The sequence below is a fragment of the Schistocerca americana genome, chromosome 5 (genome assembly GCF_021461395.2).
Source record: "Schistocerca americana isolate TAMUIC-IGC-003095 chromosome 5, iqSchAmer2.1, whole genome shotgun sequence".
Taxonomy (NCBI): domain Eukaryota; kingdom Metazoa; phylum Arthropoda; class Insecta; order Orthoptera; family Acrididae; genus Schistocerca; species Schistocerca americana.
This window is the reverse complement of record NC_060123.1, coordinates 686,492,616-686,511,879: the sequence shown is the minus strand read 5'-3', so window position 1 is coordinate 686,511,879 and position 19,264 is coordinate 686,492,616.

The window sequence follows — 19,264 nt, the reverse complement described above, 5'->3', positions numbered from 1 at the left end:
ATATAAAGGTTTGATTGTTAAAATATATTGGCAGTGCTGCATCGGAAACAAGGTACTCCACTCTGAGGAGAAGTTACATACGGTGACCACCCCTGCGTTTATGGCTTGGAGAAAAATCGGCATGGAGGCTGTAGTATTCAATCACGACGCTATTTGTGTGTTTCGTCGTCTATATGAAGCTTTCATTATTACAGTAAACTGTCAGTGGTGCGTCAAAACCAAGCTACTTAACTCTGAGGAGAAATTCCATACAGTGATCGAAGCAGCGTTTGTTGCCTAAAGAGAAATCGGCATTGAGGCTGTATAATCCAATCGGGAAGCAATTTGTGTATTACATCGTCAATATGAGGCTTTGATGGGTAGAGTGAAATGGCAGTGCCGGCCGAAGTGGCCGTGCGGTTAAAGGCGCTGCAGTCTGGAACCGCAAGACCGCTACGGTCGCAGGTTCGAATCCTGCCTCGGGCATGGATGTTTGTGATGTCCTTAGGTTAGTTAGGTTTAACTAGTTCTAAGTTCTAGGGGACTAATGACCTCAGCAGTTGAGTCCCATAGTGCTGAGAGCCATTTTTTTGAAATGGCAGTGGTGCATTGGAAATAAGCTACTTCTCTCTGAGGAGAAGTTGGGTACGGTGTCCGAAGCAGCGCTTGTCAATTGGGGAGAAATCGGCATGGAGGATATGGTATTGAATCACGACGCAATTTGTGTGTTGCATCGTCTATATGATGCTCCCTCTGAGGAGAAATTTCATACAGTGACTGAAGCAGCGTCTGTCTTCTTGGAGGGAAATCGGCATGGACGCTGTAGTATTGAATCACGACGTAATTTGTGTGTTGCATCGTCTATGTGAGGCTTTGATGATTACAGTAAACTGACCGTGGTATATCGGAAACAAGCTACTTCCCTCTGAGGAGAAGTTTCATACGCTTACCGCAGCATTGTTTGTTGCTGGGAGAAAAATGCGCATGGAGGCTATAGTATTCAATAGTGACGCAGTTGCGACTTGGATAGTCAATATGGGAATTTGATGGTTACTGTAAACTGGCAGTGGCGCGTGGGAAACAAGTAACTTCCCTCAGAGGAGAAAATACATACGGTGCCCAGATCAGCGTTTGTCACTTGGAGAGAAATTCGCATGGAGGCTGTAGTATTCCATCGTTATTTTATTTGCGTGTTGCATCGTCAGTATGAGGCTTTGATGGTTGCAGTAAACTGGCAGTGGTGCATTCTAAGCAAGCTATATCGCTATGAGGAAAAGTTGCATCCGGTTACCGAAGCAGCATTTGTTGTTTGGAGAGAAATCGGCATGGAGGCTGTAGTATTCAATCGCAACGAAATTTGTGTGTTGGGTCGTTAATATGAGGGTTTGTTGGTTGTAATAAAGTGGCAGTGGTGCATTGGAAACAAGGTACTTAGCTCTGAGGAGAAGCAGTAGGCTGGCAGTGGCGCATCGGAAACAAATTACATCCCTCTGAGGAGAAGTTCCATACGATGACAGAAGCAACGTTTGTCACTTGAAGAGAAATGGGCATGGAGGCTGCACTATTCAATCGTGACGCAATTTGTGTGTCGGATGGTGATTATGAGGCTACGATGGTTTCAGTTATCTGGCAGTGGTACATCGTAAACAAGCCACTAACCTCTGAGGCGATGTTCCATACGGTATACGAAGCAGCATTTGCCGCTTGGAGAGAAATCTGCATGGAGGTTGTAGTATGCAATAGCGTCGCAATTTGTTTGTTGGAAGTTCGATATGAGGCTCTGATGGTAACAGTGGTGCATTGTAAACAAGCTACTTCCTTCTGAGGAGAAGTTCCATACGGTGACCTAAGCAGCGTTTGTCGCTTGGAGAGGAATCAGCATGGAGGCTGTAGTATTCAATCGCGACGCAATTTGTGTGTTTCATTTTCAATATGAGGTTTTGAAGGTTTCAGTAAACTGTCAGTGGTGCATCGAAAACAAGCTTCTTCCCTGTGAGGCGAAGTTGCATATGGTACCGACCAGTGTTTATCTCTTACTCGGAAATTTGCATGGAGGCTTTGCTATGCATTCTAAAAGCAGTATGTGCATAGCATCGTCAATATAAAGCTTTGATGGTTACATGAAACTGGAAGTCGTCCATCTGAATCAAGCTACTTCCCTCTGAATAAAAGTTCCATTCGGTGACTACAAAAGCGTTTGTCACTTGGAGAGATATCGGCATGGTGGCTGCAGTATTCAATTGCGACGAAATTTGTGGGTTGCAAATTCAATATGAGGCTTTGATGGTTACAGTAAACTGGCAGTGGTGCAGTGGAAACAAGTTACTTCCCTTTGAGGAGAAGTTCCATACGGTGAGCGAAGTCGCATTTGTCGCTTGCAGAGACTTGGTCATAGAAGCTGTAATCTTCAATCGCGGTGCAATTAGTGATTTGCACCGTCAATATGAGGCTTTGATGATTATACTAAACTGCGTGTGGTGGATCGGGAACAAGACACTTCTATCTGAGGAGAAGTACCATACAGTGACCTAAGCAGCGTTTGTCACTTGGAGAGAAATAAGCGTGCAGACTGTAGTATGCAAACGAAACGCAATTTGTGCGTTGCACCGTCAATATGTCACTTTGATGGTTACAGTAAACTTGCAGTGGAGCATCTAAAAAGCTTCTTCAATCTGAGGGAAAGTTCTATTCGGTGACAACAGGAGTATTTGTCGGTTGGAGGGAAACTGGCTTGGAGGCTGTAGTATTCAATCGCGACTCCATTTGTGTGTTGCACCGTCAATATGAGGCTTTTATTCTTACAGTAAACTGGGAGCGGTTCATCAGAATCAAGCTACTTCCCTTTGAGGAGAAGATCCATACGGTGACCGAGCTGTGCTTATCACTTGCATAGAAATTTGTACCGAGGCTTTTATATACAAACGAATCGAAATATGTGCATAGCATCGTCAGTATAAAGCTTTGATGGTCACAGTAAATTGGCAGCGGTGCATCGGAAGCAAGTTATTTCCCTCCGAGGAGTATTCTATACGGTTATCGAAGCAGACTTTTTCACTTGGAGATAAATCGGCATGGTGGCTGTAGTGTTGAATGGCGACGCAATTTGTGTATTGAATCGTCATTATGAAACTTTGATGGTTACAGTAGACTAGCAGTGAAGCATCATCAAAGAGCTACATCCCTCTGAGGAGAAGACAGATACGATGACCGAAGCAGTGTTTGTCGCTTGGAGAGAAATCGTTACGGAGGCTGTAGTATTCAACCACGACGCAATTTGTGTAGTGATCGTCAATGTGAGGCCTCGATTGTTACAGTAAACTGCCAGAGGTTCATCGGAAACAAGCTACTTCTCTCTGAGGAGAAGTGACATACGGTGACCGATGCACAATTTGTCGCTTTGAGAGAATTCGGCATGAATGCTGTAGTATTAAATCACGACGAAATTTGTGTCGTGCATCGTCAATACGAGATTTTGATGGTTATAGTAAAATATTAGTGGTGCATAGGAAACAAGAAACTCGACTCCCACAAGAAGCCGCTTTCAGTAAGCGACGCAGATATTGTCACTTGTACAGAAATCTGCATGGAGGCTATAGTGTTCACTCGCGACGCAATTTGTGTGATGCATCGTCAATGTGAGGCTTTGGTGGTGAGAGTAAACTAACAGTGGTGTATCGGAAACATGCTACTGACCTCTGAGGTGAAGTTCCATACAGTGACCGTAGCATCGATTGTCGCTTGGAGAAAAATCTTCATGGAGGCTGTAGTGCTGAATCACGACGCAATTTGTGTGTTGGACCGTCAGTGTGAGGGGTTGACAGTTACAGTAAATTGGCAGCGGTGGTTTTTCAGAAAAGAGTTCCATATGGTGACCGAAGCATTGTTTGTCACATGGAAAAAAACCATCATGGACGCTGTAGCATTCAATCTCGACGCAATTTGTGTGGTGAATCGTTAATATGCGGATTTAAAGGTTACTGTAAACGGGCAGTGATGCATCGAAAACTAGCTACTCCCCTCTGAGGATGAGTTCCATACTCGGACCGAAGCATCGTTTTTCGCTTGGAGATAATTCATGGAGGCTGTAGTACTCAATCGCGAAGCAATTTGTGTTGTAAGTTGTTAATATGAGGCCGTGACGGATACAGTAAAACGGCAGTGGTGAGTCGGACAAGACGTAACTCTGTCTGAGGTGAAGTTCTATAATGTGACCGAAGCACTGTTTGTAGTTAGGTGAAATATTTTCATGGAAGCCGTAGTATTCAATCACGACGCAATCTGTATGTCGGATCGTCAGTGTGAGGCCTTGACGATTACAGTAAACTGGCAGCAGTGCATGGGAAACAAACTACTTCCGCCTGAGGAGAAGTTCCATACGGTGTCCGAAGCATCGCTTGTCGCACCGAGAGAAATCATCATGGAGGCTGTAGTATTCAATCACGGTGCAATTTTTGTGTTGGATCGTCAGTGTGAGGCCTTGACAATTAAGGAAATTGGCAGCGGTGATCGGAGACAAGCCACATCGTTTGAATAGAATTTCCATATGGTCACCGAAGCATCGTTAGTCGCTTGGAAATAAATCTTCATGGAGTCTGTAGTATTCAATCGCGACGCAATTTGTGTTTTGAATCGTTAATATGACGTCTTGTCGGTTACAGTAAACTAGCAGCGGTGCATCGGAAACAAGTTATTTCCCTCTAAGCAGTAATTCCATACGGCGACTGAAAAAGTTTTTGTCACTTATAGCGAAATCGGCATGGAGACTGTAGTGTCGAATCGCTACACAGTTTGTGTGTCGAATCGTCAATATAGGGCTTTGATGTTTGCACTAAACTGGCAGTGGTGCATCGGAAAAGAACTAAATCCTTCTGAGAAGGATATCCATACTGTGACCAAAGCATCGTTTGTCACTTGGAGAAATATCGTCATGGAGGCCGTAGTATTCAATCACGAAGCAATTTGTGTGTTGGATCGTCAATGTTAAACCTTGACGATTACAATAAACTCTCAGCAGTGCATTGGCAACAATCTACTTCAGTCTGAGGAGATGTTCCATTTTGTGATAGATGTATCGTTTGTCGCTTGGAGAAAAATCTTCATGGAGGCTGAGTATTCAATTGTGACGCAATTGGTCTGTTGGATCGTCAATGTGAGGCTTTGACGGTTACCATAAACTGGCAGTGATGCATCGGAAAAGAGCTAAATCCCTCTGATTAGAAGTTCCATAGCGTGACTGAATCATCGTTCATGGCTTGAAGAGAAATCTTCATGGATACTGTAAGATCCAAAGAAGAGCGGCGCGTTTCGTCACAGGGTTGTTTGGTAAGCGTGATAGCGTTACGGAGATGTTTAGCAAACTCAAGCGGCAGACTCTGCAAGAGAGGCGCTCTGCATCGCTGTGTAGCTTACTGTCCAGGTCTCGAGAGGGTGCGTTTCTGGATGAGGTATCGAATATATTGCTTGCCCGTACTTACACCTCCCGAGGAGATCACGAGTGTAAAATTAGAGAGATTCGAGCGCGCACGGATGCTTTCCGGCAGTCGTTCTTCCCGCGAACCATACGCGACTGGAACAGGAAAGGGAGGTAATGACAGTGGCACGTAAAGTGCCCTCCGCCACACACCGCTGGGTGGCTTGCGGAGTACAAATGTAGATATAGATGTAGATGTAGAATATTCAATCGTGACACAATATGTGTGTTGAATCGTCAATGTAGGTCTTGAAGGTGGGAGTGGTGATTCGGAAACAAGCTAATTGCCTCTGAGGTGAAATACCATACGGTCACCGAAGCATCGTTTGTCGCTTGGAGACATATCTTCATGGAGGCTGTAGTAACCAATAGCGACAAAATTTGTATGTTGGATCGCCATTGTGCGGCCTTAACGGTTACAGTAAACTGAAAGCGGTGCATTCGAAACACGTTTTTTCCCTCTGAGGAGTAGTTCCATACGATGACCGACACAGCCTTTGTCACTTGTAGGCAAATCGCCATGGAGGCTGAGTGTTGAATCGCGACGCAATTTGTGTGTCTAATCGTCAATATGAGGCTATGATGGTTACTGTAAACGGACAGTGGTGCATTAGTAAAGAGCTACATCCCCTTGAGTATAATTTCCATACGGTGTCCGAAGCAGCTTTTGTAACTTCGAGAGAAATCGGTATGGGGGCTTTAGTTTTGAATCGCGACGCAATTTGTGGGTTGAATCGTCAGTATGAGACTTTGATGGTTACAGTAATTTGGCAGTTGTGAATCAGAAAAGAGCTACATCCCCCTGAGGAGAAGTTAAATACGGTTACCAAAATAGCGTTTGTCGCTTTGTGAGAAATCTTCATGGAGGCTGTAGTATTCAAGAGTTACGCAAAGTGTGTGATGCACCGTCAACGCGAGGCTTTCACAGTTACAGTAAACTAGCAGTCTTGCTTCGGAAACATGCTATTACCCTCTTAGATATTGTTCAGTACAGTCGCCGAAGCAGCCTTTGTCACTTGGAGAGAAATAGGCACAGAAGCTGTAGTGTTGAAGCCCGGTGCAATTTGTGTGTTGAATCGTCAAAGTGAGGCTTTGATGGTTGCAGCAATCTTTCAGTGGTACATCAGAAATGTGAAATATCCCTCCGTAGAGAAGTTCCACACAGTGACCGAAGCAGCGTTTGGAGAGAAATCTTCATGGAGGCTGTAGTATTCAATCGCGACGCAATTTGTGTGTTGGATCATAAATGTGAGGCCTTCACGATCGCAGTATACTGGCAACGGTGCATCGGAAACAGACTACGGACCTCTGAGGAGAAGTTCCATACGGTGACCGAAGCATCGTTTGTCGCTTGGAGAAAAACCTTCATGGAGAGTGTAGTATGCAGTTGCGACGCAATTGGTGTCTCGATCATCAATGTCTGGCCTTGACGTTTACAATAAACTCGCAGCGGTGCATAGGAAACATGCTATTTCCCTCTGCTATATTATTCAATACGGTGGCCGAAGCAACCTTTGTCACTTGGAGAGAAATAGGCAAAGAGGCTGTAGTGTTGAATAGCGAAGTAATTTGTGTGTTGAATCAGGTTTTCATGGGTAAATTAAACTGGCAGTGGTGGATAAGAAAAGAGCCTCATCCCTATGAGGAGGAGTTAAATACGGTATTACCAAAGCAGCGTTTGTCGCTTTGAGAGAAATCTTTATGGAGGCTGTAGTATTCATTTGAGACGCAGTTTATGTGTAGGATCGTGAATGTGAGGCCTTGACGGTTACAGTAAACACTCAGTGGTGCATTGGAAAAGAGATATATCCCTCTGAGGGGAAGTCCCATACGGTGACTGAAGCATCGTATATCGCTTGGAGAAAAATCTTCTTGAAGGCTGTTGTTTTTAATCGCGACGTAATTTTTGTCTTGGATCGTCAATGTGAGGCCTTGAAGTTTACACTCTACTGGCAGCAGTGCATCGGAAAGAAGCTACATCGATTTTAGGAGTAGTTCCATATGGTGACCGAAGCAGTTTTGTCTCTTTGAGAGAAATTGGAATGGAGGCTGTAGTGTTGAATCGCGACGCATTTTCTGTACAGAACCGACAATATGAGGCTTTGACGGTTACAGTAAACTGCCGTGGTGCATCAGAAAAGAGGTACAGCCCCCTGAGGATAAGTTCCATTCGCAGACCGAAGCATCGTTTGTTGCTAGGAGAAAAATGTTCATGGAGGCAGTAGTGCTCAGACGCGACGCTATTTGTGTGTTGGATTGCCAATGGGAGGCCTTGACAGTTACAGTAAACTGGCAGCGGTGAATCGGAAACAAGCTACTTCCATCTGAGGAGTAGTTTCATACGGTGACCGAAGCATCATTTTTCGCTTGGTGAAAAGTTTCCATGGCGGCTGTAGTATTCAGTGACGACGCAATTTGTGAGTTGTATCGTCAAAGTGAGGCCCTGGCGGTTACAGCTATCGTACAGCGGTGCTTCGCAAAAAAGCTACTTCCCTCTGAGAGGAAATTCCAAAGGGTGGCCCAAGCATTATGTGTTGCTTGGAGAAAAAACTTGATGGAGGCTGTAGTATTCAATCGCAAAGCAATTTGTGTGTTGAATCGTCAATGCTAGGCCTAGACGGTTACAGTTAACTTTTAGCGTGCATCGTAAAAGAGCTAAATCGCTGAAAGGAAAAGTCACACACGGGGCCTTTGTAACTTGGGCAAAAATTAGCCTGGAGGCTGTAGTGTTGAATTGCGACGGATTTTGTGTGTTGAATCATCAGTATGAGTCTTTGATGGTTTCAGTAAACTGGCAGTAGTGCAACGTAAACAAGCTTAATCCCTCTGAGAAGAAGTTCCATACGGTGACCGATGCTTCGTATATTTCTTGGAGAGAAATCTTCATGGAGAATATAGTATTAAATCGCGAAGCAATTTGCGTGTTGAATCGTCAATGTGAGGCCTTGCCGGTTTCAGTAAACTGAGAGTAGTGCATCGGAAGCAATTTAAATCCCTGTGAGGAGAATTTGCATATGGTGACCAAAATATCATTTTAGCTTGGAGAAAAATGTTCATGGAAGCTGTAATACCCAATCGCAACGATATTTGTGTGTTGAATCTTCAATGTGAGGCCTTCACGGATACAGTAAACTGGCAGCGTTGCATCTGTAGCAAGTTGTTTCCCTCTGAGGAGTAGTTCCATACGGTGTCCGAAGCAGCCTTGTCACTTGGAGAAAAATCGACATGAATGATGTAGTATTCAGTCGCAACGCAATTTGTGTGGTGCATCGTCAATGTGAGGCGATGGCGGTTTTAATAAACTGGGAGTCTTGCAGCGAAAACAAGCTAAATCCCCCTGAGGAGAAGTTTCATATCGTGACTAAAGCATCGTTGCTTTCTTGGAGAGAAATCTTCATGGATTCTGTAGTATTCAATCGCGACGAAATTTCTGTGTTGGATCGTCACTGAGAAACCTTGACAGTTACAGTAAACTAGCAGCGGTGTATCAGAAACAACTTTTTTTTAAAATTCTTTATTAACACAGTACAATCAAACAATATGAAGATACAAAATAACTCACCACCTCAATGATTAGTGGGTCTACATATTATACTACTATAATTTACAGCATTGTTACATTTCATTTTTCTTTAACTGGCATAACTATGAGCAAGGTTAATCTGTTAGGCTATCCTACTTTTACTAGTTTATTCTGCAGAGATTACAAGTGTGCCAGTTGATGTATAAAGCTACTATTAAAGGCCTGATCACTGAGCTAAACCCATGTGAGCGTGCCCCTGGCACTGGGCTGGCCAAGTCTGTATTGTCGCTGCAGTCCCTACTTGTTAGTGTTGGTTAGTGTTCTAATCTACTACTACTACTAACTATTTAGTTCTATATCTAAAGTAGGGTGCAGTTGTCGTTGCCTGGTACGTGATGCACTCGCTGGCCTGGTCCAGTCGTGCGGCGGATTCCAGTTATGAGAGACTGGTATGGCGAGTACATCTCAGTCTAATCCGGGTTTGATGTTATCCATCTTGGTTTCTTAGAAAGTCTCTCAAGATCTTTTGTGATACCTCGTCCGCCAGAATGTTAAGAATGCCGAAGGTATCGGCACGTCGTATTAGGGCATAAGTGTCGTTGTCGGGTAGTTGTGCTCTTAGATCATGCACCACATCATCATATAACAAGCAGTCATAGATGATGTGCTCAGGTGTACCGTCTTGAGCGCCACAGTCACACGCTGGTGTAGCTCTTTTCCCAAACTGACATAGCTATGTCGGGTATGGCCGATCTCCCGTGAGAAAGTGCAGTAATCCCCTACTTGGCTCGAAGTGGGTCATCTCAAGTCGCTCTTTGATGTTAGGTAGCAGCTGAAAGACCCCTCTGCCAGATTCTTCGTATTCCCAAGATGTTTGCCACAACTCCTCCCCCCTTCTTTTGATAGCAGGTTTATCTCGTACCTGAACCCCCAAGATGTCCCTGTTCTTATCTATCTTTCCTTTAGAGACCCAGTACCATGCTGCCTGTTCTCTTACTTTTATGTCCAATGGACATAATTCTGTCAGCACCAGTAGAGCCCCTCCCAGGAGTCGTTCTATAGGCCCGTACAGACCGCATTATCATGTTTCTCTGCACCCTTCTCACGGCCATGGCCGGCATCACCCTCATGAGCCTGTGCCCCCAGACCCCACACGCATAACCTACTACTGATGACAGGATGCTGTTGTGATATAGTTTAATCAGAGCGGGTGCAGATGAAATCTTTTATGACCTATGTTGATGAGATTTTTCAGAGTTTCTATAGCACGTAATGTTATGGTTTCGATGTGACATGTGTAGCTCCATTTTTCGTCATTGATTACTCCTACACATCGTGCTCCGCGACGCCGGAGAACTGGTGTTCCATCTATTCTAAACGTGGGGTTTCTGACCAGACTGCCTTTCAGAAGAAGGTATGTTGACTTGTTTGGTGCGACCTTCATTTTGCTTGTTAGCACCACCCAGTATTGTTATTGCCCTTTGGCTCTAGGTCTTCTCGGCTACGGCCGCCGACCAACAGGAGGAGGTCGGTAACGTAGGCTATCACGTCTAGCAAATCCTCGCTCAGTTGTAGTTTTTCCAGCAGCGGCTCTACATTTACGTCACAAAAGAATGGCCCCAGTGCGGAGCGCTGGGGACACCCCTTCGTGATGGTTTTGCTTATATTGCCGCTAGGCGATGATAACCAAACCTCCCTGTCGATACAATAGCTCCTGAGACAGCCATAGAGGGGCCCTCGACACTCCTTCTCACACAGGCGGGAGAAGAGCGAGGGCCACCACAGGTTGTCAAAGGCGCCACTGATGTCCACCATGATGTCGATCACATATTTGTATGGGGCTGAGCTGCAGACCTCAGCTGCTAGGGCGATTGCATCAGACGCCGATCGCCCCGGCCGGAAGCCGAACTGCCTGTCGCTCATCCCGCACAAAATCCTGTGTGCAGTCAGTCTGTCATCCAATAGCTTCTCTAACAATTTCCCCATGATGTCTAGGAGACATATTGGTCTGTAAGACTTTGGCTCCATGGGATCTTTGTCCTTGCCCTTTTTGATGATGACCATGTTTGCTCTTTCCCAGATCTTCGGGAATTTACCGGTCCTGAGACATTCGTTGAATAACCCTGTAAGAGGTGCTATTAGCTGTGGGGCGAGGAACTGTACCACCTCCGCTACTGTACCGTCTGGCCCTGGTGCTTTCCCCCTTTTTAGTGACTTGATCTGCGCAGCAATTTCTTCTTCAGAGAACGGGTATACCCTGGTGTCATTGGTGTACTTCTGCTGGTCTGCCTTGCGGATTTGCTGTTGGGTCTCTGTTTCTCCATTTTCCTCATCGTCTGGCAGCAGAGTCTGCAGGAGGATCTCAGCGGTCTCTCGCCAGGACTCTGTTGTAATTCCATTCTCTCTGACAGTGGAGAGGACCGCTGGGGCCCTTATCTTTTCCCTGACCATCTTGTATGGAACTCCCCACGGGTCAGTTTCAAGTTGTCTCAGTACGTAGCCCTCCCAGCTCTTGATCATTACCTCTTTTAGTTGTTTTTGGAATGCGTCATTCGCGTCTCTGTATTGCTGCAGCCAGTGTTGTTTCTCCGGCCAGACGGCACTTTGCTGGTAGTACTTCCTCGCCCGTCTGACAGACTGGCGCAAACGTTCGAGGTCAGCGGTCCATGATGATGGGGAGGTCGCTACGGCCCTTCTCCTAGATGGGACAGCGGTTTTTACCGCCCTAATTACTGACCCCACCAGTTCTTCAGCGTACCTATCCACGTCCAGGTCACCTTCGGACAATGGAGTAACATCACATTCTCGAGCCAGGCGTTCCCAATTTGTTTTGTTGAAGTTGTACTGGATTTCCCACCCCAGGTCCCAGCGGCACTCTTCGTGACTGAGTTGAAAGACAATCAGATTGTGGTCACTTGTAGTAACTTGATCTTTTACTACTCAGCTTTTGATGTTGCCCCTTACGTTAGGTGTGGCCAAGGTGACGTCGATGTTAGTCCCCAACCCACCTCCACCTATATAGGTGGGGGGATTTCCTGGTTTGTTGGCCACAACAAACTGTTGGGCCATGATCAGCTTTTCAGCCTTTTCACCATTTGCGTCTCTGGTCCCGCTGTACCATAGGGGGGATTTCGCGTTCATATCTGCTGTAATGATAACCTTCTTTCCATGTAACGCCGTGGTGGTTCCTGCAAGATGGTCTGGCTGACATGAAGGGGATTTGTCCATCTCGAGAATATGGCTCCTGCAGACAGATTACGTCCAGTCTCAGCTCTTCCATCATCCTTCGCAGCTCCTGCATGACAAGTCGGCTGTTGTGAGTGTTGATTTGTCCTATTGTGATGATAGGTGTCATTATGAGAAGTAGGAATTACATTCAGGCCAGAGTTTGTTCCAGTCTGACGCTATTCGGCCATTGGCCAGGACAGACTGTGCGTATATTTCCCCCGTTTCGAATCTTTCCCCTCTCATTTCAAACACTTTCTTGAGCAAGTCACGCAGGGCTCCGAATTCGGTGGGGAGGTTCATTGACCTTAACTGTATCCTGTCTACAGCCTCCATTGTGGAGAAGATGACCCGTATTTATGCCCTACACGTACGACGTGCCTGAGTGCTGTAGTAAGGACAGTCGGTTGCTCCAGGCGGGAGAGCTGCATTGCAAATTCTAGGCTGGGATAGATTCTCCTAGGGTCTACTCCTGTGGGTCTTGATGTTGCCTCCAGTTGCGTTGTGCTTGTGACGGAGCTATCCTGTAGGATTAATTTTGAGGTGTCTTCTTGTGTGGGGATTGTGTTTTGGGGGTTTTGAGTCGTTATCTGGCGTGTGGCCGTTTGGTGTTGTGGTAGGTTGGCTTGTTGTTGCTGATAGCGCGACAAAATTTGCCGCTTCATGGTTGAGTGTGGAGGAGACAACTGGAGAAGCATGAGCCACAGGTTCAGTCTGTATAGATATATCTACTTTGGATGTTATGTGTTCGTCTGACTCTTCTACCGGTTTTTGTTTGTACACATACGTCTGTCATAGTTATTTCTTGTTGTTTGGTGTTCTGTATTTCATTTATGAATTCTTCGAATTTGCGCGCTCTTTCAGCGTCTCTCCTTTGTTTGCTGGGGGATATCCTTTTCTTGACTGTCTTGCTTTGGTTTGCAGCGTCAGCCATAATCAGTTCTGGCTATCAAGCGTTGTTACAACATCTTGTAAGTTGGGTAGTTCCTGCCAGATGCCCCGCAGGACTTTTTACCTCTGCGTGTACATGGCACACAAACGCTTGTTTTGCTCCAGTTTTTCCTGAGGTGATCTTCAGAACCGAACCTGGAGCAAGCCGGCTTCCTAGTACAGTATTTATGTATATAGTCAATGTCCGCGCAATTGTGGCAACGAGGTACCACCAAAAAGTCTTTAACATTTATAGCATGAAAGCCTATGTAGACCTTGCCGATTGTCGTTAGCCTCTTCCAAACGGACCCTGACACTTCTGCCACATGGTGGACTACATCTCAGTCCCTTGGTCCTGTCATGAATCTTAATTTGAAATCTTTCATAAAACTTTCTATGTCCACGTCGTCTAGGTTTTGTTGGTACACAGTGTCGCAAAGGTCTTCGTTTGTTAGTGATACTGGTACATCGTATAGGATGACCAGTGGATTTCTTTTTCGTGGGAGCTCACACCGTACTGATCTACAGAGTTTTTGATTTGGAAGTAATTTGTTCTTGTCTTCTTCTGTGGCAACATCAACAATGACAACGTTCCTGGTTGCCTTGACCCTGTTAATTTTAATCTTGTCTCTGGCTGGGTTTACTGAGGTTGCAAAAACCTCTTGAACTTTCTTAATGTCCTGTCCTGGGAGTGGTCTTAAAAAGACCGCTGTGTCAGCTCGTTTCGACACTTTCGCAATTATTTCTTTTGTGGATTGAGCCTTTGTTGTGCTTGTGCAGCAACGCCGGCCCATGTCTTCGTTGGTTGTTTCCTAAGTCTGTCATTTTCTTTCTCTAACTCTTCGATTCTGCCCTCTAGCTTGGTGTTGGCGATTGACCATGCCGCCAGCTCATTTTTGTGTTTGAACGGCAGCCTGATTGATCTTCCTGTTATTAACATTCTGGTCAATGAATTGGCTTAGCCTCATGAAACGTACTCATCGTACTTTCCTGCGTCGCTTGACCCAACCCAAGCCATCTTAAGGCGAGAGATCAGCTAGCATAGAAGCCCTCGTGGGCGCACTCGAATCGCTTGTCTCATCTGTAGCCATCATTTCATATTTGACAAGCGATAAAATTGGGAGCCACGTCTCTTACCCCGGACTGGCTCCTCTGGCATGGGACCCCTCAGATCTGCCGGGTTCAGCGATCCGTTTCCAGCCCACTGGTCCCCTTCGGTACCTAGTCACCTCCGATTTCACCCATCTCTCACCGGCAAGTATACCCTGCACTCCGGGGAGGCGGATGCACCTCCCGCCCTTCGCCCTCTACTGGCCCGAGCTTCCACCTGACGGCCAAGGATCCACTCCTACTCAGGTGGTGGGCCGGTCACCCAGTCGTTCGGAGGTCTGGACCCATCTAACCTCGCCCAGCCGTGTTACCACTTCCTGGGCTTGGCAGAACACGCCTCGGAAGACCAGTAGGCGCGGCGAAGCACACTTGCTGACCTGGGGCAGGATCCCACGACGGCAAACCAGCCACCGGCACAGGGACACAGTTGGTGCGTGCCCCTGAGTTCTGGGGAGTAGCAGCGCCAGGCGAGCGCAACATGTCGCAGCCGAGGCTAGCGTCACGTCGCACCCGCCCTGCACCGGCTCTCAGCCCAGGACCTGGAGAGGACAGGTGTAGTGTCGCCCGTTGCGCAGCTCCCCCTGCGCCATGCACCCTTTGCTTTCGCCTTGGGTTGGGAGACTTTTAACGTCTTCCAGGACATGAAGAACTATAGCAGTCAGACCGCAGGGCCCCGGGATCGTCGTTTGACTTACCCTCATACCCTCGTCCAACTGCCAAGCTCGACTTAAGAGAGACAGGTGGTGTGTCTCTCGTAATGCAGCTTCCTCGGTGCCACGCACCCTTCACTTTTGCCTCGTGTTGTGGGCGTTTAACCTTGACGGAAGTTTAACGTCCTTCCTTGACACAACGACGACCGTCACCTTTCCATAGCCCGGAGATGCTATGAAGTTGAGATGATGTTGATCGAATGATGGTATGGCCCGGGTTTTATGTTGTGAAGTTTGACATCATCGAGACGGTGCGGCACTCAAATCCGAGTTACGTTCCCGGAGGGCCTCGACACGTACTGGGGACTCATGGCCGACCATGTCTCACCCACCGCTTTTGATAATTCACGGTGGGCCAGTGCGGATCAGCGAGGATTGCGCCCAGTTAAGGGCTAGCCTTTTAACGTCAAGTGTGGACGGCCCTTCCCGTGTTAGCTTCACCCCATCCAAGGGTGCTACTGAGCGCCGGGGCCACGTCAAGGCCACGGGATAGGACATTACGGTCCCTGCCCCACTCAGGTTCTTCCGCGCCACAGAGCACTTCAGAAAAATCTGAAGATTTCCGGGAATCAGAGGGTCTCCTGGCGGTTTTAATGGTTTCGGAAGGCAACACAGCTCCCCCGGGTGGCGCCACGCAGACCGCTTTCCCGTGCGAAAAACAACTTATTTTACTCTGAGCAGTAGTTCCATATGGTGACCGAAGCAGCCTTTGTAACTCGGAGAAGATTCGGTATGGAGGCTGTAGTAGCTAATCGCAACGCAATAGGTATGTTGAATCGTCATAATGAGGCGTTGATGGTTACAGTAAACTGGGTTTGGTGCATCAGAAAATAACTACACCCCCTGAGAAGGAGCTCAATACGCTGAAGGAAGCAGTGTTTGTCGCCTGTAGAGAATTCTTCATGTATACTGTAGTATTCAATCGCCACGCTGTTTGAGTGTTGGATCGTCAATGTGAGGCCTTGACGGTTACAATAAACTGGCAGTGGTGTATCAGAAAAGAGCTACATCCCCTGAGAAGAAGTTCCATACGGTGACCGAAGCAGTGTTTGTTGCTTGTAGTGAAATCTTCATGGATGCTGCAGTATCCAAACGCGACGCAATTTGTGTGTTAGAACGTCAATGTGAGGCCTTGACTGTTACAGTAAACTCTCAGCGGTGCATCGGAAAGAAGCTAATTCCTTCTGAGGAGAGGTTCCATATGGTCACCGAAGCATCGTTTGTCTCTTTTAGAAAATTCTTCAAGAAGGCTGCAGTATTCAATCGAGACGAAATTTGTGTGTTGAATCGTCAATACGAAGCCTTGACGTTAACAATGCACTGCAGTGGTGCATCATAAAGAGCTACATCCCTCTGAGGAGAAGTCCAGTACGGTGACGGAAACATCGTTTGTTGTTTGGAGAAAAATCTTCATGGAGGATGTAGTGTTCAATCAAGACGGAATTAGTGTGTTGTATCGTCAAAATGAGACCTTGACAGTTGCAGTAATCTGGCAGCGTTTCATCGCAAACAACCTAATTCCCTCTGAGGAGTAGTTCCATACGGTGACTGAAAGATCGTACATCGCTTGGAGAAAAAGCTTCATGGAAGCTGCAGTATTCAACAGCGAAGCAATTTGCGTGTTGGATCGTCAATGTGTGGCCTTGATGGTTACAGTAAATTGGCAGCGGTGCATAAGGAACACGCTATTTCCCTCTGAAGAGAAGGTCCATACCTTGACCGAAGCATCGGTTGTCGTTTGGAGAAAAACCTTCATGGAGGCTGTAGTATGCAATCGCGACGCTATTTGTGTGTTGGATAGTCACAGTTAAACCTTGACGGTTATAGTAAACTGGCAGTGATACGTTGGAAAAGAGCTATGCCCCTCTGATTAGAAGTTATATACTTTGACCGAAGCATCGTTTGTCGTTTGGAGAAAAATCTTCATGGAAGCTGTAGTATTCAATCGCGACGCTATTTGTGTGATGCATCGTTAATATGAGGCTTTCATGGTTACAGTAAACTTTCAGTGGTGCATCGGAAACAAGCTGCTTCCCTCTGAGGAGAAGTTCCTTACAATAACCGAAGCATCGTTTGTCGGTTGCAGAAAAATATTCATGTTGGCTGTCGTACTCAATCACGACCTAATTTGTGTGTTGTATCGTCAAGGTGAGTCCTTGACGGTTACAGTAAACAAAAAAAAAACTATCTGCATCCCAACAAAAATTTCTGAACACAAGACACGCTAGCAAAAATGGAAAATTGTCTCTTCTTTTTATCTGATGGAATGGCAAGCTTTACTCTGCTGTATCAATTTCTCCGCTATTTCTGGCACCGAAATCGGTTGCACTGTTTTCAAGATTTGGTAAAGAGCTTTCATTTCAGGCGTGTCTTTACAGGAAATGAAGTTAGATGAAATGGTGTCGTGCAGCTGTGTGGTGTTTCCAGTTTCCCTTATGAATTTGTAAAAGTCTTTAAATCACTCTGCCTCATATAGTATTGCTTCAGTCCTCGATCGACAGAAATCGATCAAGCGACGGTTGGCCGACCATTTGAGACCTTATAATACCGTAATGAAGTCTCAACACCAACTCTACTGTTGCACACGAGCGAACTATGTAAGCAGTAAAGACATGGAACCTACAAAACGTACCTGTTCCCAATGGGAATGACTAGATGTAAGAGACGCCATATTTATAGTGCCATATTTAGCTTTTTCTGATGTAACTGGAATCCTGCCATTTGAAAACGGCGCATTGAAGACCTATCGCAAACGCGTCACCTATATTATTAAATATCAAGTAAGAAAGTATCAGTGAAATAAGACGTAAAGAGACAGTATGTTGCCCAAGACTTACATCTGAAATTCAACTACCGCGATGCGTATCAAATAACGTCGTGAATTACAGAGCTGAAGGAAGTAAGTTCGCATCCTATGATGTGCTATCATTTATTTATTTCCGTCATCTTAGTGTTGTTAACACATTGTGGGGCCTTTTTTTACGAATTACATACAAGTGCATTCTGCAGTATTCCATGTTATTTGTATTTAGGTCTGATCAGCAAAAGAAGAATTTAAAAAAAAAATCGGCTGCTTGTTTCCTTACATGTGGTGCTTTCCGAGCGCTTGCATAGGCAGGAACCTAAGAGTAGGGCTTAAACTGCTGCGAGTGAAACAAGCTGGTACTGCTGTGACCGCAGACCGAAGACCGCTTCACACACATCAATGACGTACTCTGCCGTGACCGGTCCGTCGCCGACATGTTCAAAGATATTGTTCTAGAACAGCTCCGGTCAAGATTTCGGCTCGTGGGCTGTACCTAGGCACAAGAACCAAAACGCTCATACTTGCTGTACATTTGTCCCCAGGTCGCGACACGCTGTCTGAGAGCGTGGAGGGGTAAGAGGGGAAAACTGCGAACACGTCGTTTTTATATAGCAGAGCAACCACAGAGCATGCGACTTGGTTTTATATTTCATTTATCTCAACATCATGGGTCACAAACGAAATAAATTTTCCGTATTATTTAATTATTTTTGAAACGCTGAAGACATAATATAGTTTTCATCTGGTACAAACTTCCGGCGTATGTACAGACGCAGACAATTGAACAAGCTGCCATGTACTAGTGACTAATTTAGTTTCGTAACCCAAAACATGGTCTTTCACAAAATATGTCGGTCAAAATATTGCCATACTTTAGGAAACTCTACCTGAAGAAAGGAATGTATACGTCCCCGACAGTTTTAACGTAAAGTGATTTGCCATAACTGGAATCACCTTGCAGGTCAAACAATTACATCTGCACATGCACAAGGGAGCTTTAAACTGAAACGGGAAACAGTCTTGAATACAGCTCGGAAACCGATGTAAGACTGACAGGTGTCCTCAAAATCCTTATAAAACTATCCCTATAACTCATTCTGCTCCACAATGAATTCTTCAAACTTCTTATTCTCTTTAATGCCAATGAGTTTATGGAACAAGCTGGTACTGCTGTGACCGCAGACCGAAGACCGCTTCACACACATCAATGACGTACTCTGCCGTGACCGAATGTGTCCCTTCTATGACTCAATTTTCTTTTTAAATGCGTACCCATCGAATCAGAAGTTGCCATGCAATGTATTACCCTGGCAGCGTAAGTAAAGTGCACTTAAAATGCTAAATCTTCACTCCTTTCCGGATGTTCTAATTTTTGTTCCTCCGCTCCTTTTTCCTTCATAAATTACACAGTAGCCAGTTTTAAATAAAAAAATCATTCTACGCATATCCCTTGGCTTAACCAAAGTACTTTGCGATAACATATGAAGTCTCTATACTCTTCAGTCATTTCC